Source organism: Phoca vitulina, unplaced genomic scaffold, assembly GCF_004348235.1.
Source record: "Phoca vitulina isolate PV1807 unplaced genomic scaffold, GSC_HSeal_1.0 scaffold13, whole genome shotgun sequence".
NCBI lineage: Eukaryota > Metazoa > Chordata > Mammalia > Carnivora > Phocidae > Phoca > Phoca vitulina.
In genome coordinates, this window is record NW_022589716.1 from 11,455,528 (window position 1) to 11,482,126 (window position 26,599).

Genomic DNA, 26,599 nt, shown 5'->3' on the forward strand with positions numbered 1-26,599 from the left:
ATGATGTGACCTCGGACAAGACGGACAAGTCTTTACTTCATTTCTTCACTGCTGTTATCTGTTCCTGAAAGTATCTTGTTTGTTCTTTTGCTCATTTTCTGGGCCCCCTTCTAGAAAAGTCAGCTTCTTAAGAGTAGGGACTGGTCAGGGCTGTTGACCACTGTGTTTGTGGAGCTCAGACTCTTGACTCCCTGACCATGCTGGGCCTCCATTTCCTCAGATGCAAATAGGGGTGGTGACAATACCTACCTACCCTATGTTATAGGAGTTTAATACATGCAGAGTGCTCGGAACAGCGTCCTTAAACTCTCAATGAACAGTGAATAAGGATTGAATTTTGTAGTCTCCCAAATTACTGAGAAAAACCTGGTGGGGAATCAGGTTAATGGAGAGAAAAGAAAGAGAGATGAAAGCATTTCTAAGGAGATTATCATTTCTGCAGCGTTGGACACTGAATCCTAGCTGCTGTCCAGCTCTCCCCACAAACTGAATCCCACTTTGCTAGGAGCTGGGGGAGGGGAGCGGGTTGGCTTCCTCTGTCCCACGGTCCGTGGTGACTCAGGTCTCCCAGGAGCCTGTGCTCGGTGACGTTCAACTTCATGTAGAATCAGTACTTGGGGTAGAGGCTTTTGACGTCATTGTGTCCAGTGTGGGAGGCATTGCAGCCTTCACCAGCCTTACTTAGAAGGATTTTTCCCGCCTATGAATCCGTTTTGGGGCCTCAATAAGGAAGGTCATTGCTTGAAGCAAATCCTGGCTTTTTCACCTGGCATCTATGATTCAAATAGTCAGGTGCTTCCTGACTAAGCCCATTGGGCTAGACCTTGGCATCGATCCCCAGAGGAGGAAGGAGAGGAGGGGCGCTTGGCAGCTCGTTTGGCCTTTCGCGAGGCAGCTGACTTTGGTGCTGGGTGGGAAGTCAGAGATCTTGTTAGCCCTTCAGCAGCAGAGTGGGACACCGAGGACAAAGCAGTGGCTTGTGCAAGGGTGTTCAGTTGGCTTGGGGCAGAATGGGCACTTGGCCCCAAGTCCTCAGATGCTGAGCTAGTCCTCTTCCCACCAAGTCCACCTTCCTCATTTTGTTAGCAAGAGAACGAGGGCAGGGGAAGCAGCCTGCTGGTGCGGGAAAGGCTCTAGCCAAAGAGGAGCTGCTGGCTTTGGGAATGTTCTCTGGGCAAGTACCTCAGCCCCTGGCCTCACACACCTGTTTCCCTAATGCTGGAAATGTGCTTAGTCGTGGTTTCCTCGGTTTACCAAAACGCCTGCCTTGTCGTGCCCTGGGCTACACTCTGTTGTATCAGCATGTTGAAATTTAAATTTCTGGTTCTATCTAAGAATAATGCAAATTTACTTTGATTTTAGGCTCAGGTGGTGTCAGAAGTTAACACCAGAATTCAGTCTTGCATATCATGTCAAAATGGATTCATGTTAACTGTGATTCCATTTTCTTTTGTGTGGGAAAAAAATGGTGCCTCTATGAATTCAATCCTGTGTTCCTTCAGCAAAGATTTTTTAAACTTAAAAATGGTCCCTTTTCCACTCCCAGCTTTTCCATTCTCTCTCTCCCAACCATTCTCATTGATGCATCTGTCTGTTCTTTTTTTTTCTCTTCATTCAGTAAAATTAGTTGAGAACCTCCCGTGTGCCAGGAACTGTGCCTGGTCCTGGTGATGTAGGGCTGAAATACACATTCAGAAACAGACCTTGCCTTCAAGGAGCTTCATTCGAAGGAAGGAAGACAGACAGACATTAAACAAGTTAAGTGATTTCAAAATACCAAGTGCTGTGAAGAAAATGCGTATTTCTAAGTATCTTTGAGACAAGTCCTCCTAGATGACCCTCTATAACCTCACAACAGTCAGTCAAAAATAAAACGCATTTCTTTCCCTCAGTCTGATTTTCCTCCCTGACTTCTAGGTCTTTATTAACAATGTTAGCATGTAAGAGTGATTCTTAATGTTTTCAGACAGGGATACCTTTGAGAACACACTGGAAGCTATGGGTGCTCACTGTTTCCTGCATATAGTCACAGGGGACTTCCCAGTTCCTGGTTAAGGATTCCTACCCTGGAGGAATAAAGCAACGTGGGGAATGGGGCCCAGCTCAGCCAGAGCCTCTATTCCCTGGGGCTGAACACTGATGGGAGACAGTACTTAATGCTGACTCGCCTCTGTAGCACTTAAAATGCCTTGAACTTTTGATATTGAAAAAGTTTTTATACATCTCACAGATTTCTCAAGCCCTTCATATTTTAAAAATGATTTTCATATGTCCCACAGATTATTTACTCAGGACAAAGAGAAATAAGTAACTTTATGATGGAGAAATGATGGTTAGCCCTTTAACAATGTAATCAAAGTTGCCAGAGCAGAGGACAGGTGCCTACTGATGTCAGGCACTGAGAAAAACATAGCACCCATCATGCCAAACTCTTGCCAGAAAGTTTCACCTAAATCTAATTATGAGGAATAACTCAGGCAAATACAAATTTAAGGGTATTGTGTAAAACAACTAGCTTGAATTCTTTTAAAATATTGATGTCGTGAAAAGCAATGCAAAACAAAGATGGGGAACTATTCCAGACTAGAGAGGCAGATAAGTAACTGCCATATTGATTGGATCCTGGATCAAAACAAAAAGAAAAAATAAAAGCCAGCCTTGACATAAAAGACACTGAGGGAAATAATAGCTCACAGTTTTTTTCAGGGCAGTATTTAATGATATCACGTATAGGAAGTTAATTTGCAAACCCTGAGCACTAGAAAAGTATGAGCTTCTTAGCATAATTTGTATTGTATCTCTGTTGACCTTAAGAAGGACAGACACAAAATAGTTCCATATAATATTAATTAATTCTTTCATTCATTCAATATGTATTTAGTGATCTGAGATGCAAAAGAGTAAGTTGACTTGCCCAAGGTCACCAGTTCAATTACTAAGCAGAACCAGGACTATAGCCCAGGTCTTCTTGTCCTCTAGAGAACGTGGGGCAGTGCTCAGGGAAGATCATGGATGTTGTTCACGTGGATGGTGGTAGGCAAAGTGATGGTGTTGATGATGGTAGTGGTAACAATGGTGTTAGTGGTGTTGGTAATTGTGGAGTGATGAGGATGGTGGTGGTGGTGCTAGAGGCAATATGGCAGAATGGTGGTGGGCGTTGGAGACGAACCTGAATGTGATCAATAAGATAGAAAGGTAAAGTTTAGGAAATGCAAAAGCAGGTATTCTGTTGCCTTTCTAGAATTTATTTTCCTTTTCCCGTTTTTTCTTTCTTTCTTTATCTCACGCATTCTTTGTATCACAGGTATCTGATTTCATCTAGGAGATCCCTTTACTTTAGATCTGCTTATTATGCTTAGAATAAAAATATATGTGTTATTTAGGATGGCAGACCATATATCTTTGCTTTGCTTTATAAATCATGACAGTGTTCTATTGTTATGGAGCAAATGGCTGCATTCTATAAAACGCAGTCTTTTTAGAGCAAAGCTCTTAAATCTCCAGGACTTCCTTTCAACTTGGGTTTTGTTGCAAATAACCTAACAAGCTGCAATTGTAGAGCACCCAGAATGGGGAGGCTGACTGCTGCCATAATAATGACGCATGTGGGGTATGTCGGGCACCCTTTACTATTCCCTCCTCAGCACTGTTAACACCTGTGGGATGGATCTGCCCTTCTTCTCCTACTAGCATTAATACCAGGAAAGGTTCAATCCAAATGGGTATCAAGTTGGTATATTTTTGGAGACACTGGTAGGTCTGTTATCATTGTCAGACCAACTGCTAGTATTGTGTTTGCATTTAGTCTCTAGTTGCTGTCTTATTCAGTGTTGTTTTGTTTTTTTTCAGAGCTGAGTGGGTGAGTACATTGATGGCATGCTGATCAGATTTCCAGGCTGCCATGGGGCTGTGAGTAGAGCTAATAGACTGGATGAAAGAATAATGAGCCAAAGCAATGTTTTTAGGCTGGGAAGCAACCTGATCCATGACAGAGATCAACACAAAGTCTAGCACTTGGGTCCGAATGGCATCTTGCAGGAAGAATGGCAGGTAAGGGACGCAGCCTAGGCACCTGGGAAAGAGTCATGCATTGTAGCCAACGGCAACCTCGAGGTGAGGTGGCTGCCAAGAAAGTGAAATTGGGAGTGTGAGAATAGAGAAGACACAGCTCTGTCTTGGGCAGCTTTCACTGGTGGGGGGCATGTGGGGTTTTCTTCACCACACCTGACTAACAGGGATTGTATTGAGGAGATAGGTTAGGATGGTGGGGCTGAGGTCAGGACTCGAAATGTCATATGAATCTAGGCAGATGGAACCTACAGCTTTGGTGAGCAGTTCTTGGTTAAAATGTGTTCCATTACAACTTACAGAAAGCTCAGCTCACAGTGGTTAGGTGATACAAATGTGATCATCTAATAGAATCAGATGTCTGGAGGTAGGCCCCTCCAGGGTGAGCAGCAGTGGCTGACTGATATCTTCTAAGGCCTAGGCTCCTTCTAGACTTATGTTCTGCATTCTCAGCATGTTGGCTTCTTGACCTTAAGTTTGTCACCTCATGGAACCAAGATGATTGCCAGGGATCCAAGCATCACAGTTCACGCAACCACATTCAAGGGAGCAGTGGGAAGAGGCAGAGTCAGTGGGCTCTTTCAAACCATCAGGGACCAAAAACTTTTCCAGAAGTTTCTTCCCTTCTATCTCTAGCCAGGGTGTGTCAGATGCCTGTCCCTTTGGCCCTTCAGTTTCAAAGACTGACTAAACCTCATCTCTGGGCCTGGGGAAGGGATGTCTTTCCTTCATGGGTGTATTTCTGCCCGTCTCATAAGGAAACAAAATTGGCATTTTCTTAGCTCAGAAAGAGGAGGTGTGAGAAATGGCAGTCGGGTGGGCAACTAAGTGTATCTGCCATTGGGCATAGCTTACTTCCAAATATGAGAAGATACTTCTCCTTGGTATGCAGAAAAGGGTTTATGAGGTTCCAGACACAAAGTCTGAGCAGATGTTGTACCAAGTGGTAGACTTTATGAGGAAGCCAAATTTTTGTCCTACTTGAGTCAAGATTTCTTGATGGCTGTAGTTATCTAGAAATGGTAGGTGCTGCTTTGATGGAGATGGGAAGCAGAATCAGCATCTACCTGGTAGGAACACAGTAAAAGGGATTCCTTTTTTTTTTTAGTAAAGGGGATTCCTATACCAGTTGGGGGTTGGGGAGAGCGAGGGGAGAGGGTGGGCATTTACACTGACCTGTGAGTTTCCTTCCAATCTAGAGAACCTATGATCCTAGTAATTAGTTTTTCCCCTTTGAATTTTCATTGGATAATTATGCTAATTGCAGATAATGTTTCTACTAAGTGAGGTATAATTTCAAGTTGAACGGTATTTTTTATCTTTAGCATCAGTGCATGAGATGCAGAGTTTGCCTTAGACCTGGGCCCGTACTTTGTTTGAAATTGTTACTTTTATGAGGACAAAGCAAGACGGACACATTTCTTTTTGAGTTAGGTTATAGATAATGTGCACACTGGCCCATGAACTGGCACTGTTAAGTACCAATACCCATGGCCTCACAAACGTTGTTGGACTTGCCACACTGAGGCTGAGTATCAACTGCGCAGAGCCACCTTCTTTGACTTGATATTCTGTGCCCAATAGGATAGCAACAACCTCATATGGATTAGGGTATCAAGAAGAAAAGGATGAATCCAACCATTTAAAAGGACTTGTTAAATTCATTTCCAAATGAGATATTTCTAGTGGCTCCAGTATTCATGGCAAACACTATCTCTTGTCTGAAGTCTCTGGAAGCTTCTTGGGCATTGTTCTCAATCCCATTGCTGTTCCTTAGTAAAAAGAAGGGATGGACTTTATATAGACACACTTTGGGCATGCTCTTTCCCCTCCTCTTGGCAACCCATCCTTCCACCACCTGGTGTCGTCTTAACTATCCAGTCTGTACTGAGGGACCCAGCTCCCTTCTCATGATCATTGCTGGTGGGATCATGAGTGTTCATCTGACCAATCAGATTCCCTCCTCAGGGAATTTGGAATTGCGACAAGGAGCAGGTAATCAGTTTTGTGGATGTCTGGTCATAGAAAGAACATGGGTCACCACCACCTACCCTGAATGGAGAGAAGCCAAAAGGAAAGATCATGTGGCCAAGGAGAGGCTGAGGCCTTGCCCGCTGCATCAGCCACACTAGCTGGCTCCAGCCCAGCTTCCCCCAAGACCCCTGGACATTTACTAGCCTCCTATTCTGTGCTGCACTCAGAGTCCATTCTATAACTCCTTCCGCACTTTAAGCTGGTTTGCACAGGTATTTGTCATTTATAGCAACCTGAGAGAGAGCCCATCCTCAGAAGGGCCCAACAGAAAGCTAATATGAATTTTAAAAAGAACTTCATTGCTTTTTGCAAATATAAAATTATAAATGCTTATTATAAAAAAATAGAAAAGTTTTATCTTCGAATGTGGAAATTCCCACAATACTCCTAAGAGATGACTGATCCCAGTATTTTGGAGGCAAGAGCAAGGAGCGTGAGCAGACACAAACCAGCAAGCACCCATCTTTATTGGGCCCTGACGAGACACACATTGTTTCAAGAACTTCACTTGCGTTAACTCTTAGGGTCCCTCCTACGAGGCTGGGGTGGGGGTCTAGTCCTACCCGTGTGCTAAAGATGAGGAAATTTAGTATTAGAGAGGTCAAGTAGAAGGAGTGGGGAGCAGAATTTGAACCCCAGCAGTTGGGCTTCAGGGCCCTTACCCACCAGACTATACAGCCTCTCGTTTTATTACTGTTGCTGCTTATTTTTGTTGTCTGTTGCTGTGTAACAAATTACCATAAACTTCAGGACTTAGGGAAACACACATTTATCATCTCGAAGGTTCTTCAGGTCAGGAGTCCAGGTGTAGCTTGCTAGGCCCTTCACTCAGGGTATCGAAAGTCCATAACAAAGGTGTCGTGTGGGGCTCCCCTGAGACTGGGCTGAGGATGGACCCACTTCCAAGTGCACGTGGTCGTTGGCAGTCCTTGTGAGTGCTTGGACTGAGGAAGGCCTCAGATCCTTCCTGGCCTTTGGCCAGAGGCTTCCCTCAGTTCCTTGCTGTGTGGGCTTCTCCATGGCAGCTGGCTTCATCAGAGCCAGCGAGAGAGAGAGAGTCTGCCAGTCTGGAAATTCCTATCTGTCACAAAGGGACATCCTATCACTCTTGCCATATTCTGCTGGCTGTAAGCAGGTCCCCAGGCTAGTCTGCATTCAAAGGGGCTAGCCTACATTCAATTATACAACTGAATTGGTATTTGTATACAATTATACAAATATCAGTTATTAATATTTCATCTTTAACTTTTATATTTTTCACAGCTTTCTGGTAATGGTTGGATTGGAGCAGTTGGCTCAGGTTAAGGCCAAAATGGAAGCTTGAATTGGAGTAGCGAGGCTCAGAGCAGGGCAGGACTGGCCTGATGCCCCACTCCCTGATGCAAGAGGAAGAGGAGCTGGACAGAGAGAGAGAGAGAAAGAAGGGTATGTCTGCTCACCTCTCCTTGCCCCTCTCCTACTGGTTTCCCACCTGGGGACAAGAAGCCCAGGGAAGGGCCCGAGACTTAGCCTGAGAGATGGGATGAGCACCTGCCATACCTGGGAGCAGGCAGCTCAAGATCCAGGAGGCCTTGGATTCTTTCCCCACTTTCCTGTTCTTTAGGAAACATGGCACAAGGGATGGCCACCTGTCCTGGGGAGGCATGAGTCAGGGACGAGTCGGGGATGGAGACAGAGATGGGAGGTGTTTGCTGCAGGACTCCTCCCTGCATGTGTAGAGGGGAGAGGCGGAAGAGAGGTAAGGTTCTCCCTGACCTGGATCCCACAGAGCGTCTTACACCTTGCTTTTGTCTGTAAGCCATACATTTGGGCATCTTTCTATGTCAAAACACTGGAATCTGATTTATGCTTTTTCTGTGTCTGCTCAGTATTCCACTGTGTGGGTGGCCTGATGGAACCTGCTCTCTAGATCTTTGGAGGCTCACCCAACTCCATTTGAAGATTGTCATTTCTGGGGGCCCCTCAGGGTGCTATATCATTGTTGCAGTGTGTGCTCTAAATATAAGCCTCCTCCAAGTAGTCATTCTGAGTTTGGTGCACGTGTATCCTCCAAGGACTCTCACAGCCAAATGGGGCCTCTGAGGCCTTCCATTAACAGGGAGGCTGCTGGAGTGTCTCTGTGGAGGTCCTGGGGCCATTGAAGAAAACACAGCCAAGCCTCTGCCACTCCTCAGAGGGCTGAGGAACTCTGCATTTGAAAAGGCTAGTGTGTGAAACCCAGGTTGACATCCCTGCATTAGCTCATCTTGCACCAAGTGAAAGGAGGTGTTATTTCCTTTCAAGCAGCTTCACCTTTAGCCCCCCTGCACTTGCTTCCCTTCCATGTTCCGCGCGCTCTTTCACTAGGCACACTACAATTAGTGATGTCTGTTTCATGAGTGCCACTCCAATAACAGGCTGCAGATAGGCTCTCATTTCCTCTTTGCTTTGTTCAGAGTTTTCATAAATAACCTGTTCCCTCATTTATCTTTTCTTCCCTACAAAATCCAAAATCATCTAATGGGACTTGTGCATACTGCTCAGCTGCCTTTTGCTGCTCTTCTCTTGTTTCTTTCAAGTAGCTGTAGTGTTAGCTTCATTATTTGCAATAGTTAGTCGTTATTTACTGAGGTTTTACTGTGCACCGGGCCCTGTGCCTAATGCTGTGCAGGAGAAAGCTCTGTGAAGCCTCGCTACAGACAGCCCTGTGAGATGATTTTGTCATCCCTGGTTGATAGAGGAGGAGACCAAGACACAGAGAGAGGACGTCATGCAAGGACACCTTGCTAGAAAGTGGTTGGATGAAGCTACACCAGCTTAGGAAACCAAACTCTGAAGCCCTCTGCTATGCAGAATTATTGCCCTAACTCCTCTGCGGGTTTACAGTGGGTCCCTCTAAGAACAAGGTTATTCAGCTTCTCAGGAGGACAAGGAGAAATAGGAGAGCCTCCAGGGAAGGTCCTGGAAAGTGATTAAGAGGACAAGAATAGCACTGGTGAGAAGGCTCAGAGGAATAAGAGTAATTTAATCTGGAGAAATAAATTCTAGGACCTAATTAATGGCATTCCACTGATGTCTTCATGAGAATCAATTAAAATATTTCAAAATAGGAGCCAGTCTGCTAGTTTTATTATACAATGTCAGAGGAATGATTTAACTATTATTTTATTTAATGAATTCAACAAATATATAGTAAGCAGCCACCATGGCTCGGATGCATAGTAAGCAAGACAGGCGAGGACCCTCCTCTGGTAGGACTTAGAGTTTGTTGGCAGGGATGGGGAGGCAGGGAAGAGGGACAGACTGTAAACTAGGAAACCATACAGAAACAGGATCATGCTAGTCAATGATAAATGCTGTGAAGACGTCAAGGCAGGATGATGGGAAGCAAGTGTTAGAGGCAGGCTTCTCTGCATGGGGTGAGGGGTTGGCATTTGAACTGAGACTGTGTATGAGCCAATGGGGATGGAGTGGTCTGGGCAGAGGGGCCTTGGGGCAGGAATGAGTTTTGCAGATACAAGGGACAAAAAGCAGGAGGGTGACGCTGGTGGTGGAGAGTGGTGGGCAATGGGCTGAGAGATCCCATGGGCTGAGGAGTCATGTGTGTGACGGAATGGACCATAGGAGATCAGAGTGAGAGGTGTCGGTGAGGGCTGCCATGGCGGCTTGGAGTAGATGGGAGGTGGGTCAGGTAGAGAGAAATGGACCTTTACATCTCTCTTGGGTTCATATGACAGGTAATCATGGCGGATGAGATGTGGGGGTGGGGGTGGAGATGAGAGGAAGAGAAGACTCAAGAACAGCCATGAGAGTTTTAGAAAGAAGAATCAATTATTTATTTTGCTCTCATTTTACTGGGAGAAGGAGGTTTTGAGGGTACCTTGCTTGGCAGTTTTAAGCTGATACTCCTGGGCCATCAATTCTGGGTAACATTTTGGATCTCAGTTTACTTTCCAGGGAGAAGGTCCACACCTCTCCTCTGTTTCTTGGAAGGGAGAGCCTCCCACTCCCCACGTCCCAACAACGAGAAGGTTGAGTCTGATACAGGCCAAGCTCACCATACCCAACCTCATTTTGCAATCAGGGAAACTGTGAGCCTTCGCGACTAGTTTGCAACCTTCACACCACATCTAGCTCTTGGCAGAGTCTTGGGTCTCCTGACTCCTCAGCCAGGCCTCTCTCCACTGTTTGAGCTGTCTCATGGCACGGGGAAGCAGAGGTTTGAACAAACAATTCCATCCCTCTGAACCTGGACAAAAATGACAGTCCTTGCTATCATTAGGGGTCAGTTCTCAGAATTAGTGGCCTCAGCCCCAGCCATGTCAGTGCCTTCTCTCTGGCCAACCCAGTAAAAGTTTAAACAGATCTGTTTCTAAGAAATGTCCTCAATATTCAAGTGTCTATAAAATGCATAAGATACAGGTGTGACTGGGACTGAAATTGAGCAGCAGTGAGGTATGTGTGCCGATCTATTTCGGGGTGCACATCACCAAGGTTTGGGGCCCGTGGGAGGAGGGTAAGCTCCTCTGGGAAGTGTTCCCTCAGTGGTTTTTCAGTAAGCCCTGAATTATAGTCTATCAGGATCTTGAACAGAAACCTCCATGGTGGTAATATTGCTATGCACCTTTCAAAAGCAGGAGGTAGAGTGTTGGGAGTAACCCGAGGTGAAATGAATACGTGTTTCTTTTCTGTTTAGGCTTTGCATACATCAGGCACAATTTTATGGGTCAGTCTCTGAAGGTCAGCTAAAGAAAACAGAAGAGAAAAAAGAAATTCCTTTAAAAAGCTTGGAACCATAATGTTTCTAAAAGTGTGGATTGATAAAATAGAGTCTTCCTCCCAGAAATCTACCCCCCCCAAAAAAGGAACTTTATAATGATGTTTTATGCAGCCTGGTGAAAAAATGCACAAAATGATGAAAGCATTGCAATTATAATTCCCCCTACCCAGAAGCTTAATGCAACATGGCAAGAATTTAGATGTATCTACAGCCACGTTTCCTGTGGAATCCTAACTGCTTCAAGACCCGAGGCCAATGTTTATGGTATGGTATACTTTTAGCCAAACTGAAACTGATTAGATTTCTAGAACAGAGAAATATCTTCTCAACCAAACTTACTCCACCAGAATTTTTAGATGTATTTTTTTTTTTTTTCTGTCGAGGCAGGTAGTTTGTCTCAAAGAGGCCTCTGCTTAAAAAAAAAATACACATTATTTGGGAAATGCTGTGATGGGCAAGGATGCATTACATTATCAGGTTGGTTGGTTGACTGAGTGGTTGGCAAAGATCTGAGGGGATGAGCCATACAACAGATATGTTTTGATACGTTAAAGAAGGGAAGAAAAACCCTGAGGTTGGAGGGCTACCCAGGGGTGGGGAGCTTCTGCAGTGAGCAGTGCTGGAGTGGTTATTGCTATGACTGGAAACCAAGCTAGTCTCCTGGTCTAGCCCTATTGGGACTGGTCAAAGTGTTGTCTTTGCAAACAGCTTAGTTTCCTTTGAAATGACATGGAAGCTTGGAGTTAGGCAGGTTGCTTAAGGCTTCAGGCATGGTGTTTACCATTCCAGGAGTGTGGGTTTGGGTCTAACGTGCTTGAATGGAAACAGTCATATCTCCTGCTAGGTGGCAGTCTACCAGGCATGGGCTGGCAGAGCACTTGGAATTTGGTCACCTCCCCAAATGGGGCCACTTCCTCCCAGGAAAAGGTTGCTATCCTCATTTGGGTGCTGGAGAGAAGCTAGTCTATCTCCACTTCTCCGTTTTTAGCTTAGCTCGCCGAGGTGTAGAACTGTGATACTGTGTCAGCAAAATACATTCTGGGAGTAAAATATTTACTACACGAAGGCCAATTCACCTCTAAAAAGGGATGGTTTCTCTTAGTCTCAGAGCTTGTACAGTTGAGTTTTAGTGCTCCAGCCACAAAATGTTGAGAAACCATATTATACCCTAGGACCCTCAGATGACTATCAGTCACGCCTAGAAAACTCTAGGTATCACTGGTGTTGCAATGATAATGAAAAGAGAACAGGAATCTAATGCTTGTTGAATGTTTACTCTGGACGGATAAGTAAACCGTGGCTCAGAGAGCTTAATGGTTCATTCAATCCAGAAACAGATGGAACTAGGGTTTGAACTCAGATCCATCTGGCTGTAAAACCAACCACATTTCCGCTATCCTGTGCTTGATAAGAGCAAACAGCAGCGAGCTGGTAGCTATGGTGGCAGCAGGACCAGAAGATGTTCCAGAGGATTTATAAGAAATACAGTCCTGACCAGTCTGAGCATTGCATTCCACCCCCCCCCCCGCCCCCGCAATGGTGATTGGTTTGGAAATGGGCATTTGAGCCGAGCAGTGCCCTTGGGGAAGGCTCTTTTCTGCTAGATTTGAAGTTGTGATTAGTGCACAAGCTGCTGAGGGCTACCACATGAGGAGAGAGCGGTTATAGAGATCGGAGCCACGAGACAGGGAGCCTGAGGCTGGGTGGTCTGCTGGCACTGCCCAAGCCCTGGGTCCAATCACACTTGACCTTCCCAGGATGTATCAGTTGCTCAGCCAATCGATTATCTCCCTCTTTTGATTATGTCATTTGTTGGGGGAGACGGTTTGCCACTTGTCACCAAAAGAATACTGACTCATATAGGCAGTCAGGATGAGGAAGGACTGAATGAAAACAAAATAAAAGCAACTACAGCTTCAATGGCATGCTTGCTATCATATGTCCTGTGGTAGTCAATTTTTTACGTCATCAATCTTTACCCACTCAATTTTAGAATGAATGAATGAATAAGTGGTCATGCGGGCCAGAGACACGGGGAGAGTGAACTAAGATTCAGCCAAAACACAAGAGCAATTGATGAGAGGTCTTAGGGTTACAATACCACCTGAGCTAGAGCTATACACATTGTTTTCCATATAATGTTTGAAAACGTGATGCAGTAGAACAAATGATTATAACTTTAACTTACATAATGAGTATATATCACAATGCAGGTTGTGCAGATAAACGCATTACCTGTAAATTATTTGTCTGTCAGCCATGGTCCAGCTTGAATTCTTCCTGAATGCTGAGGCTCAATTACCATTGCAGGAGTGATTGTACCATATTCGCTAGGCTTGGTTTGGAAGCTTTACTAATTGTGAAAGAAGAGGGGAAAAAGTGTGTTGACTTCATAAGGCAACAATAATATGAAGATTTCAATAAGTATTTTCAGTATTGAATTTTCCTTGGTTCATTTTCAAATTCATAGTAATTATTATACTCCCGTACTCAGCCAAATTCAGAATGAATGAATGAATAGAAAATTTGCGTCATTTAGGACTGAAAACTCAACTCAAATTGGTTGAACTATAAGAGAGTAATAGCCCTAAAAACCTGAGAAGTCTGGAAGACCAGATGTGAGGTCAGTGTTGATCTAGATAGTAAGATGAAGTCCTTCATGACCCATTTCCCCCAATTCCTCGGATTTTCCCCAGGGAGTAGCATCTCCATCTGCAGGCTTCACACAGCAGAACTGGCAGGCCAGTTTCCCTTGGGCACCAGCAAAATAGCCACAGAACACCTCACCAAAGAAGATATATAGATGGTCAATAAGCATATGGCAAGATGCACCATGTATCACTCTTGGTGTCATAAGTCATCAGGGAAACGCGAATTAGAACAACAATGAGATCCCACTACACACCTATTAGAATGGCCAAAATTTGGAACACTGACAACACCAAATCCTGGAGAAGATGTGGAGCAACAGGAACTCTCAGTCATTGCTGGCAAGATCCAAAATGGTCCAAGCCATTTTGGAATATAGTTTGACAGTGTCTTACAAAACTAAACATACTCTTATCACACAATCCAGCAATGACGCTTCTTGGTATCTACCCAAAGAAGTTGAAAACTTGTGTCCACATGAAAACCTGCACACAGATGTTTATAAGAGATTTATTCATAATTCCCAAGACTTGAAAACAACCAAGATGTCTATCAGTAGGTGAATGGATAAACTGTGGTATATTCAGACAGTGGGAATATTATTTGGCTCCAAAAAGAAGTGCTATCAAGCCACAAAAAGACATGGAGGAAACTTGAATGCATCTTACTAAGTGAAAGAAGCCAATGTGAAAACTGTATGATTCTAACTCTAGGACATTCTGGAAAAGCCAAAACTATGGTGACAATAACAAGATTAGTGGTTGCTGGGGGTCTGTGGGGAGTGAGAGATGATAGGAGAGATACAGAGGATTTTTAGGGCAGTGAAACCATTCTGTATGATACAGTACTCTGAATGATGTAATAGTAGATACATGTCATTATACATGTGTCCAAACCCATGGGATGGATAATACCAAGAGTGACCTGTAATGTCAACTATGGACTTTATTTGGTAATGATGTGTCAGTGTAGGTTCATTGTTCATAACGGATGTACTGCTCTGGTGTGGGATGTTGATAGTGGGGGAAGCTGAGTATGTATGGGGCCAGGGGTATAGGGGAAATCTCTATCTCTTCTCAATTTTGCTGAGAACCTAAAACTGTTCTTAAAAAAACAGTCTTGAAAAAAAAAAGCTGCAGTGTCCAGGCTGAGTGAGAGGGTCTCTTGCATTAGCTTAGGCAGAGGGGGAGGAGTCTTTTCTTTGCCAGAAGGACTCAGCACTGCTTCCTCCTGTGTTCTAGTGGCCAGTCACTGGAGCCAGAGGGTCAGGAGTACTGGCTGGCCCAAGCCAGTCTGGGCTCACACACTGATGGGCTTTCTGTGTCCTCTAAATCACATGGCTGGCTCCAGAATCAAAGCTCCTAACCACACACTGAGGGTTGCAGGAGGGGAGGTGGGTGGGGGGATGGGGTAACTTGGTGATGGGCACTAAGGAGGGCATGTGGTGTGATGAGCACTGGGTGTTATATGCAACTGATGAATCATAGAGCTCTACCTCTGAAACTAATAATACACTATATGTTAATTAATTGAATTTAAATAAAAATTTAAAAATAATAAGAAAATAATTAAAAAAAATAAATCACATAGCTGGGCTCAGAAGAGGGTGGTTTCCCAAAGGAAATGTGGGAAGACTATTCCCAGGAAGAGGGTGAATGAATGAAGGGTCACAGATAACAGATGGCCTCTATAAATGAGAAGTTTATTTTCTGAATATCCCTGTTTCTCAAAGTTCTATAGCCTTTCTCTGAAGAGTCCTTTGTTTAATTTTGGCACATTGAGCTGGTTTCTGAGGGATGTAGACAATCTAAACAGATATTATTGAAAGAAAGAAAGGTAAAGAAAGAAAGACTATTGGTAATATCGTACTAGTTGTAAGATGAAATCCCCATGTTTCAGTGGCTTAACGCCACAGAAGGGAGTCCTTCCTCCTCTAAAGGGGACGGATTGGAAGGTGATGTCTCACACTCTGATTCAGAGACCCCGGTTTTTCTGTCTTGTGCCTCAGTCAAAGGCCTCAGAATTCTTCACTTCCAGAGAGTAGATGGGAAAAAGAGTGGAGTAGTCTTGAGGAGGTTTTGACACACATCACTTCTGCTCACATTCTCTTGGGCAGAACTCAGTCACGAGGCCGCGCCCTACCTGCAGGGGCGACTGGGAGATGTAGTCCAGCTGAGTGCTGGCGATGGGGGGGCGGAGCTAGAAGGAAGGAAAAGAAGCAAGGCAATGAAAGAAATCCCATTCACCTCGTGCATTTACCGGTACAGAGAATCTTTCATCTAAGTTAAAATGTCTTCCTAGAACAGAAGGTGAGAATCGTTGCAGATGATATGGCACAAGCATGTTAATAATCATTTTAAAACTTTTAAAAGTTGATCTGTAGGGAACTGACATGCACAAGGGGCAATGTCTCGGAGTTCAATTAAGAATAATTTGACTTGAAATCTAGGACATGGTGAAGCCGAAAATATATGGGGAGCATTGAATGCCATGATATCTTTATTTTTGAGACAACTTGTTCTGAGGTATAATTTACATATGATAAGATGCTGGCATTTTAGGTGTAGAGTTTGATGGGTTTCAATAATCCTATTGCATCTTCGATGTGGGAAATGGACAGGGAAGTAGGCCCATACTACCTCTCTACAAAGGCAGTGTGTAGGGAATGTCTGGAAACATCTGTAAAACAATTTCTCTTTCTTTGAGTTAATTAATAGTGAAAAAGGAATTTTGTCCAAAAAATTAGATTGTTGCTTCAGTTTGTTTAACCAGGACAGATATGACTTCAGCCTTTGAGTAGCAAGAATATGAATATAAGTAACAGGTTCCTGATAAAGCACGTGAGCCACATATGATGAACCACAGAGCCTGGCCTTTGGCATCAGATCGACCTGGGGTTGGGTTCTGGCTCAGCGACTTTCAACCTAGGTTGATCTTGGGTATTTTATTCAAAAAAAATTTCTTTAAAGATTTTATTTATTTATTTGTCAGAGAGATAGAGAGCACAAGCAGGGGGAGCAGCAGGCAGAGGGAGAAGCAGACTCCCCACTGAGCAGGGAGCCCGATGCGGGGCTCGATCCCAGGACACTGAGATCATGACCTGAGCGGAAGGCAGCCGCTTAACCATCTGAGCCGCCCAGGCGTCCCTGATCTTGGGTATTTTAAACCTCAGGTTTCTCTTCTGTGAAATAGGACTGAAACTAGCACCTACTTGATAGGGTTGGTTTGAAGCTTAAAAGAAATAATGCATGAAAGCATTTGGTACAATGTCTGGAACACAGTGAGTGCTCAATTTGCATTAGTGCTATTATTAATTATTTATCACCCATGAGAAGATACCCATTCTTGGAGAACCTCTGATTTTATACATTACATGCTACTGGGAGGCTCCTGAAGAAATCATGTTTAACTTGACTTTCTGCATCTTTTTTTATTCACCATCCCATTATTTTTTATCAGATATTCTGAATTCCCCCTGGAAGCAAGAACCATAGTAACAAGCTTTCAGCTTCATTTTGCTTCTGAGATGATCATTAATGGAGTTATTTTGATACTCTTCTTTTTTTACAAGACAGCCTTAAGCTGTAACTACAAATGCCTTTTCAAAACTCCCCGATTTATTTTTCTGTTCAGCTGAACTCTTGTTTCTTTGTCTTCGTATGTTTTTGATGAATGGATGATGTTTTCTTTAGATGTTCTCAACCATCCTGGGCACATTAAAATCACCCGATGGCTCTCATCAAGTGAGAGACAAGAAGGGGAAATCCAAGAAAAAGACAGCACAGGCTCTGCTTCCTGGGACATACAAGCACCTGCTAAGGGACTAGTGTTAGGAAATTTACAAAGTCAGCCTCTGATTATAAAGATTCTTCCTTAAGGAGAAAAGGAAAAAAAGCAAAAGCAAAAAAACACATTTACTTCAAAGAACTCCTGTCTGATTGAGTGAAGAAAAAGTAGCCTCATTGCTTTGATCCTTTCACTAAGAGAAACAACATGAAAAGAAAAGAGAAAACAAGGCTCAAAATATGGGCTTTTGTTGAGAGCATCATTAGGAGTGTTTATTGGCTGCAGCAAACACACATCACAGCTCTGGAACATTCGGGAGGGCTTTGCTAGCTTCTGCCAGGAAGGCCAGGCAGTTGATTCTGGGCCACATTCTTTTTTCAAGTGACGGAGCAGGGACTGTAAGTCTCAAACCCCCCTGACCTTCGGTGAGTTCAGGCTTTAGAAATAAACTTGGATTTTTTTTTTTTTTAAGGCTTTGGTTTGTTTACCTTTGGTAAACACTGTCTGATTCTTTTTTCCCCTTGAAGAAAAAAGCTCTTCACAAAGCTGATGAAAAGGCTTTTTGCACATCAGCTTCTTCAAAACAACATTGTGATGAGTTAAGTGCAAACAAATCAGGATCAGATGAATTACATTTTCCCTTTAAAATACAGAGCCGAACAGATTTAAGGTGGTGGAGAAGTGTTTTGCAAAAGTGCTCTTCAAACACAGAATACTGAGTGGCAGTCAATAAACTCAGTATGGACAGAATTTGCCTTCCTCCTCTTCCGGGACGTTATTTCTCAGCTGGTGTGCATGGCCTCGGTCCTTCACAGGTGAACCGTCAGATCCTGATGCATGCATGAAGTTAATTTGTTCTAACAATGAGGAAATTCCCAGCATATCAACTGAGCGGATGGAATACAAAGCTGAGTGCACATGTCTACTGCCTGCTACGAGGAGGTAAAAGGTACAGTTTAATCACAAATGGCACCAAACAAAGATGGTGTAATATGGGGTATGTGTGAGATTTTTGTCTCACGAACATATTTAAGGGTGTGGTCGGAGCCGGAAACAATTCTACCCAAACAGCTCTGCTGTAGATGCCATGAAGGCTGAGTGAAGCTCACGGTTTCCTGTAGAACTGGGTGCCCACTGCCTAGCATGGGGTTAGCCTGACAACAAATCAGGGCCAGTCAAGTGGACACATAAAATTAACCATCCCAGTGGCCAAGAGACAAGGCTCTGTCGAGAGGCCTGCTCTCAAACTAGGCTAGAAAACCAAAAGACTAAGAACCTTTGTTTTGAGCGGGACTGAGCCCTGTCTTTTCTACAGTCTTCTCCTGTGATGGGGTATTTTCTTGTTCTGCCTCCCTCCTGGCCTGGAAGCTCCCTGAGGGCAAAGTGTTTGTCTCCCCAGAGTGACTGGTGCATGACACGTGACACAAAGTAATTGGGAACCCATGAAAGAATCCGACCTGTCATCATCTTCATCACCTTCACTATCATCTTTTTCTTCTCCTTCATTGACTTCATTTTGTGTCAAGACAGCGTTGTGCTGACTTCTAAGTACTTGCATGTGCACGGTCCTATTGATGGTGCGTATTTGCGCTCTGTCTGATATGGTTGGCATTTAGGGACTGGTCTGCACTGGCCCCTCTTTTCTAGCATTGGCCACTGGTTCTGTTGGTTATCTAGGTACATCTTTAGGCATGGGTAGCTTAGGTGTCATGAGGAAATATGTCTCAGGGAAGAAAAGCTAATGTTCATTAGTTAAATTGCTTAGCAAAAATAAATGATTCAAACAATCTCTAGTAAAAATGGGACTAGAGCTCCATTGTGTCTGGTTGGAATATTCTGCTTTGACCCTCTTGTGGCCGGCACTTTCAGTGGAGAATGCCCCAGTTCTTAAATATCACATTAATCCCTTCTTGCCCTTAACAAGGTAACAAAGAACTATGCGTATAAAGACGGTGAGAGCAGCTTTCCTGTCCCCTGACGTCAGTTCAAGGAAAGATATCTTTTGCCACACTGGGTCTTGCCTTTGAAAAGTGCCACAAATGCCTTCATTTCATCCTTTCTGATTCTTTCCTGGTTTTCGGAGCTCCCGTCTTTCTTCTTTTTCTCTCTGGTTACTTCTGTCAAAAGCATGAAGTGGAGATTCATGGAACCTTAGAGCTAACTCTTTTGATTTCAGATAACTTTTGTGGATAAAGTTGGGGAGAATAAATTCAAGTAACTCAACTGCTTACTCCAAGAGGGAGATCTGCTTTGAGCCTGGTCTGAAATGAACAATGTTTGGGGCCCTTTTAAAAATTTAATTAAATTGGGGCACCTGGGTGGCTCAGTCAGTTCAGCGTCTGACTTCGGCTCAGGTCATGATCCCGGAGTCCTGGGATCGAGTCCCGCATCAGGCTCCCTGCTCAGGGGAGAACCTGCCTCTCCCTCTCCCTCTGCTTGTGCTGCTTCTGGGTCAAATAAAATCTTTAAAAAATTTTTTAAATGAAATTAATTGTTTTTATTTTTTTATTTGTGGGCCTTTTAAAGGAAGAATTATCCTAGAACCACACCCTTACCACCACCCAAGTGTGGACTTTTACTATTTGTATTATAACATTACTTAAGCATATATTGCAGAAAAGCAGGTAGATACTTCATATGTTGGTAGTTCTTATAAAACTGTAAAAGAAAAAAAATGAATTTATAGGTCACATTAAAACCAAACAATAAAAACAGTAAAATTCAAATTGACAACATTAATGTTAAAGAGGATGTGGTTTTTCTGGAACGAAATCCTTGCTCAAAACAAGATGCTGACCACCCTGGCTTCTTGAGAGCTTCTTTGGCACGAGTGCGACACTCAGTGTTTTGTCCATTCCGGTTCTTTACTCCCTAGCCCTTGACAAAGTACTACCGTCGGGTGCCAAGAGAAATGGGAACACTGATGGAAACTTGGGTTGTGGCATTGACTTGCATAGGTTGGCCATCCAAGTTATGCAGAATATGCTAATATTGATTGATTTTTTTTTTTATCATCAACATGAAAACCCCAAATTAAAAACTCCCCTTTAGAAAGTTCACGGCTACCCATAAAGTCATCCCAGTAACCCAGTAAATACGGGGCTAAGGCTTATAATGAAAAGGTTTTGATTATAACACCATGACCTTTAAGCATTTCTAGGATGATTTTGTACTTTTATATGGAGTTCATTGAGTTTACTTATGGTTTACCAAATGGGGAATGAGTGTCTCAACAGGAGCATGAAAGGCCTTTGAATGAATTCAAAGTCTCTTTTTCTTTTTTTTCCTTCTGTACAAATTGTTGGAGAGAACAATTTATTCTCCCCAACTTTATGCACAAAAGTTATCTGAAAGCATGCATGGTTATGCTGTGGTAACAAACAACCTGCAAAGCACAGTGGCTTAACTTTACAAAGTGCATTTCTCCAGTGCCGGTTGGGAGGAGGCCTCTGCTCATGGTGGTCACTTAAGGGCTCACAGTGATGGAGCTTTGACCTTGACATGTGCTTCCAGCACCTCCCTGGCTATGGAAGGGGGTGTAATGACCTGGGTTTGGCTCTCTAAACTTCTACTTAGAAGTGACACACATCACTTGTATACACAAACCACTGGCCACGGGAAGTCATACAACCATCCTATTTCAAAGAAGTGAAGTCCTACCACATGCTCATAGAGGGGAGAACCAGAATATTTGTGTCCCACGCTAGGGCCTGCTACCTCTTCCTTTATTATCTCTCACTTATTACAGAGGCAGGACCTACAGGGGGAGATACCGCCTCTGATGTATCTGTTAGGTTGTCTGGCTTTGTTAATCTACAAATGACCCTGCCATTTTAGAGAGTAAATGAGTAATGCAAAATAAGATCAATTTATTACTTTTGGGGGTAAAAAAGGAAGAAGCGTATAGGTGAGCAAAGATTGAACAAAAAATACAAATTTTATGTTTATTTATTTATTTTTAAGATTTTATTTATTTATTTGACAGAGAGACACAGCGAGAAAGGGAACACAAGCAGGGGGAGTGGGAGAGGGAGAAGCAGGCTTCCTGCGGAGCAGGGAGCCTGATGCGGGGCTCAATCCCAGGACCCTGGGATCATGACCTGAGCCAAAGGCAGATGCTTAATGACTGAGCCACCCAGGCACCCCAAAATTTTATGTTTAAAGGTAATTAATAAAAATGATACCATTTTCCTTCCTGCAATAAAACTTCAATGAGTCTGATTGCAGGAAGGTTGGCTTTGGAATTTTAATCCTATAGTAGATCCTATAGTAGAGCAAACAGGGCCCTCCAACCCATAAGGGGTACATGAACCATTTAGGGGGTATTTGGTAATTATTGCTTTGGTAACTGTAGTTATGGAGAAAGAAAAACTCCATGAGTATTTCATATTTTCACTTTTTAATTTTATTTTTAAGTGGCAGTGGAGATCAAGGATAATTATGCATGTAGTTTGTATTTAAATAAAGCATGTGAATGGAAATATCACTTAATTTTCCTCTCAGAAATCAGTTTTCAATCTCAATGTTGGAATGTGCCATTAAAAGTACCTCATGCTATGATAATTAAGTATTATGTTTTTCAAAGATGCTAAATGATATCTCCTGAGGGTCTCACAATTTGCAAGTGTCTCTATTTTATATAATGGGACTTGAAAATGAGCAAGAATAACTATTTTATAAATTGAGGATTTAGAACGAACATTGGACACACTTATGCTCTCAAGATATTCTATTCTATTACATGACCAATGAAAAATCCATAACTGTAGGGATATTGTACAGAAATACTAGAAATGTTCATCTTTTCCAATAGATTATGTTAGATATGCTACTTCTTAGTTTTCTTTTGGCCATTATATTGAACAAATTAAAAAGCCTCTTTTGTGACAGGGAGTGTAAAGATGGAAAACACACCTATTGCCTTTGATGTCTAATTACAACAAGTAAAGTATATTCATTGTAGGAAAGTCAGGAAGTACTAAAGAACATAAAGAACCAAACTCAACCAAACCTTACTCTAGTAATAATCCCCACCTAGGAGCAAGCTTTTAACATTGTGCTTTTCTTGCCAGTCTTTCCTTAAGTGTGTGTGTACGTGTGTGTGTGTGCGCATGCACATGGTGCTTAACTCAGTTGGCATCATGTAGAAGGAATTTTATTTTCTGCATTTTTCATTTGATATCAGAATATTTGGGGGCAGTGGTGGTAAGGAATGTACCAGATCCTGTTCCTAAAGTTTTTCTCAGAATTAGGTACTCTTCACCCAAATTCCAGAACAGTATTCTACTTGGGATAAAGGCAACAGTCCTTATGCACAAGGAAGTATCCAGTGTGATGCTTTCAGAAGCAGGTGTCAGAAAACCTGGCTCAAATTGGCTTGAACAAAAAAGAAATTTATTATCTTGCATTATAAGAAGCCCAGAGGTAAATCAGGGTTGCTTGATTTAGCGACATAACAATATGGTCAAGGACCAAGTTTCTTCCCATCTGTTCTCTTTGCTGTCCAACTATTGGCTTCATCCCATGGCTGACAGCACCAATTAGGTCAACAGGCTTCCTTTTTTATGCCTAGAGGGAGAGAAAGGCCTCTCCCCATCATGGGGTGAACTTCCTCCCATCCTTTAGGGGTTTGATTGGTCTAGTGTAAGTTACATTCCTATTCTGGTCCCTCTGCAGTGCTTAAACCTGGGATCTGGAAGGATTGAATTAGACCTATTGGAACACATCCCTGGAGCTGAGGGTGGTGTCCTCTTCTCCTGCATTACATAAGCTGTATGGAGGAAGTTGAATACCTAAACAAAATTGGAATTCTATTGAGAAAGTTGGGTTAGATGCTGGATAGGCATCCAACGTTGTCCAGCAAAAAAGTCCCTTACAGTGTTACTCCTACCTACCCAAACCTTCTAGTTTCACTTCGTACTATGTTCTCCCCACTCTTTCTTGATTCCGGGTTCTATTGATGTGGTCATATTCTCCACCTTAGGGCCTTTGCACAAGCTGTCTCTATTCTTGGGCTGTTCTTCCCTCCTCTCCTCTTCTTTTCTTAGTTAAATCCTACTCATTTTTCAAATGTCAGCTCAGTTTCCATTTACTTCAACTGGGTGAAATCCCTGCTTTTCTTTCTAGCATGTGTTAGTGTCAGTCTTTAGTGAATAGAGTCTTTTTTAAAAAAGATTTTATTTATTTGTCAGAGAGAGAGAGAGCACAAGCAGGGGGAGAGGGAGAATATAGTCAAGATACAGGATTTCTTGTGGGTAGTATTTTTCTGTTTCATTCAATGCAGAAGTATAGATGCTGCGTTCAGAAATTAAAGAGGGGTGCTTGGGTGGCTCAGTCGGTTAAACATCTGACTCTTGATTTTGGCTCAGGTCATGATCTCAGGGTTGTGAGATCGAGCCCTGCATTGGGCTCTCAAGGAGTCTGCTTGACTCTCTCCCTCCCCCACTGCCCCTCCCCCAGCTCGCTTGTAGGGAAGCAGACTCCCCACTGAGCAGACTCCCCTGATGTGGGACTGGATCCCAGGACCCTGGGATCATGACCTGAGCTGAAGACAGACACTTAACTGACTGAACCACCCAGGTGTCCCAATAGAGTCTTTTTTTTTTTTTTTTAAAGATTTTATTTATTTATTTGAGAGAGAGAAAGCATGAGAGGGGGGAGGGTCAGAGGGAGAAGCAGACTCCCCGCCGAGCAGGGAGCCCGATGCGGGACTCGATCCTGGGACTCCAGGATCATGACCTGAGCCGAAGGCAGTCGCTTAACCAACTGAGCCACCCAGGCGCCCCCAATAGAGTCTTTTTTAAAAATATCATGTGCCTCCTCTCCTCCCCTCCCCCGACTAACTCTGGGCTCCCCTGGGCAGAGATTACCTCATCATCATTTTTATTTTCTGTGCCTAATACAGTGCTTGCAATGTGTAAAGTATAAATAAATAATTTCTAAAAAGAAAATGAGTGACTGAAGCTCATTTTAAACAAAGGTTAGGTGCCCGTGTATCAGGATGAAATATAATGTTCAAAGTATAAAGTAAGTGTTTATCCTGTTTCCTTCAAGTATCTTCTCATAGAGTAATAGACATGATATTTTACAGCTGACACCACTAGAGGTACCCAGAACGTGGAGGCAGGGAAAGGAGAGGATGTGGTAATTGCTTGCGATACCATGTGATTAAATGAAACTTATCCCGCTATTCTGGCAGCTCTCACGGGGACAGAAGAAAACCCCATTCCCCCTTTCTCTTTCTTACTTTGTCACCTGATGAAGGTGGATCTCTTTTTTGTTCCTGTGAGGAAAGAGAAAGTCAGGGATATAGATTTTGATGAGGAATGAGAATATAGTCAAGATACAGGATTTCTTGTGGGTAGTATTTTTCTGTTTCATTCAATGCAGAAGTATAGATGCTGCGTTCAGAAATTAAAGAGGGGTGCTTGGGTGGCTCAGTCGGTAAGCATCTGACTCTTGATTTTGGCTCAGGTCATGATCTCAGGGTTGTGAGATCGAGCCCTGCATTGGGCTCTCGAGTCTGCTTGAGATTCTCTCTCTCCCTCTCCCACTGCCCCTCCCCCAGCTCACTTGTACCTGTGTGCGCTCTCTCAAATAAATAAATAAATAAAATATTTTAAAAAAGAGTTTCTGTGCTTTGAACCTTTAATATATGTGAAGAGTATTTCTTAAAATACTAGTAACTCCCTAGGTTTTAAAGAATTAGTATCAAACTTCTATCAGTAAAAATACTAATACAAATGGTCATGGGGGTAATATATGAAAGAACTTCATTTTGTACAGAAGAGCCATTCATCAATATTTTTCCTATATAGTTAAACATTCTTTGTTTATATTCTTTTAATGTCTGCCTACTATCTTATTTCTGGACATGCCATATCAAACTTTAATTGTTGGGACATTTCATTCCCCTCCCCATCTCTTGCTATAATAAGAAATGCTCAGATGACCATGTCACGCCTAAATCTCAGCATAAATCCACATTCCAGGTTATGTCCTCCAGTTTCCCAGAAATAGTGTTACTGGGATCTCCACTTTTAACATCCACTTTGAAAGCCTTCTGTGAATTCGATATTCTAAAACTGTGCTGGTTTACCGCAGTTCTGAAATTGGAGAAGAAAAAGCAGAGGAGATGAGGTGTCTAGCTCAGGGCACGGCACTGATTCACTGGCGATACTCAACACGGGGGACTCAGCAAATATGCCAGAGGCTGGGGCATCGGGACCCAGCCAGATACGCAGATTGTCAGCGAGATGGCTGCATCCAGAAAGATGGGGAAATTTCTCACCCAGACTCAAGTGTGTGAGAACCCTGAGGGAAACCCAGGTGGAGTCTGTGTCAGCAGCTCACCTTTAAATATTGGACTTGGGATGTGATCAATCAGCAAGCCACGAGGGAGGAAGTATAAATAAAACATGTCCCTCGCAAAGAGGGCAAAGCTGCAATTTGCCAAGTGCACTGTAATTGCTTCTGGTTAATTATCTCAGTGGTGAGCTGGGAGCACCAAAGGCACACATTTACATCCACATTGTGGATAAAAATAATGCCACTCCTTGGATAATTCTGATTTTGTTGTTGAGATGTGGACAATGCATACCCAGTTCCCTTGGACGTCAAGAGACAGAGAGTGATTTCATATGCTCTACTTTTTGGGCCGTCAATTTTTATCATCATTGTAATTACTTATAATCATTTTAGTAATATAGTTATTAATAACAAGTCCTAATAATTACAATAATCCTTACCAAACTGTAGTTGCTAGGCTATACATTTCAGGCATGAGTTTACTAAATGTTCCCAACAACCCTCTGAGGGAGGATTATTTTCTTAATGTTTAGACTTGGGAACTGAGGCTTTGAGAGGTTGAGTGACTTGCTCAAGGTCACACAGCTGACATTAAATCCCAGTTGTTGGGACGCCTGGGTGGCTCAGCCAGTTAAGTGTCTACTTTTGGCTCAGGTCATGATCCTGGGGTCCTGGGATCGAGCCCCTGCCATCAGGCTCCCTGCTCAACAGGGAGTCTGCTTCTCCCTCTGCCCCTCACCCTGCTCATGTTCTCTCTCAAATAAATAAATAAAATCTTTTTTTAAAATACCAGTTGTTATGCTAGGATCTAGAAAACTTTCTCTTACCCACTTAGCAGACGTCTTGGTGCCCCACCTAGACCTCCTGGGACCCCTTTGAGCATTCGGTGCACCCATCCCTCAGTGCTAGAGGTGTTGCTGTTAACAGCTCACACCTGAAACCCTTTTGGGAGTATTGCCCTTCAGAGACTAGAGCCACTTGGCCTGGAAGTACCTG

The 26,599-nt window shown here is 43.2% G+C and overlaps 1 protein-coding gene across 3 annotated transcripts in view; it reads left to right on the top strand.

Annotated features, from left to right (window-relative positions):
* CACNA2D3 (calcium voltage-gated channel auxiliary subunit alpha2delta 3) overlaps positions 1-26,599 on the top strand; it is a 960,286-nt gene that overhangs the window by 20,983 nt on the left and 912,704 nt on the right. The window contains exons 1-2 of one of the 3 annotated variants that reach the window (XM_032411505.1): positions 3,823-4,050; positions 7,366-7,527. The exons of 1 other annotated variant lie outside the window; for it this stretch is intronic. The gene's annotated coding sequence lies outside the window, so the exon portion shown is untranslated. Of the gene's footprint in view, positions 1-3,822; positions 4,051-7,365; positions 7,528-18,092; positions 18,246-26,599 lie in introns of those variants that run through there. One more of the 3 variants, XM_032411507.1, reaches the window with a different exon arrangement.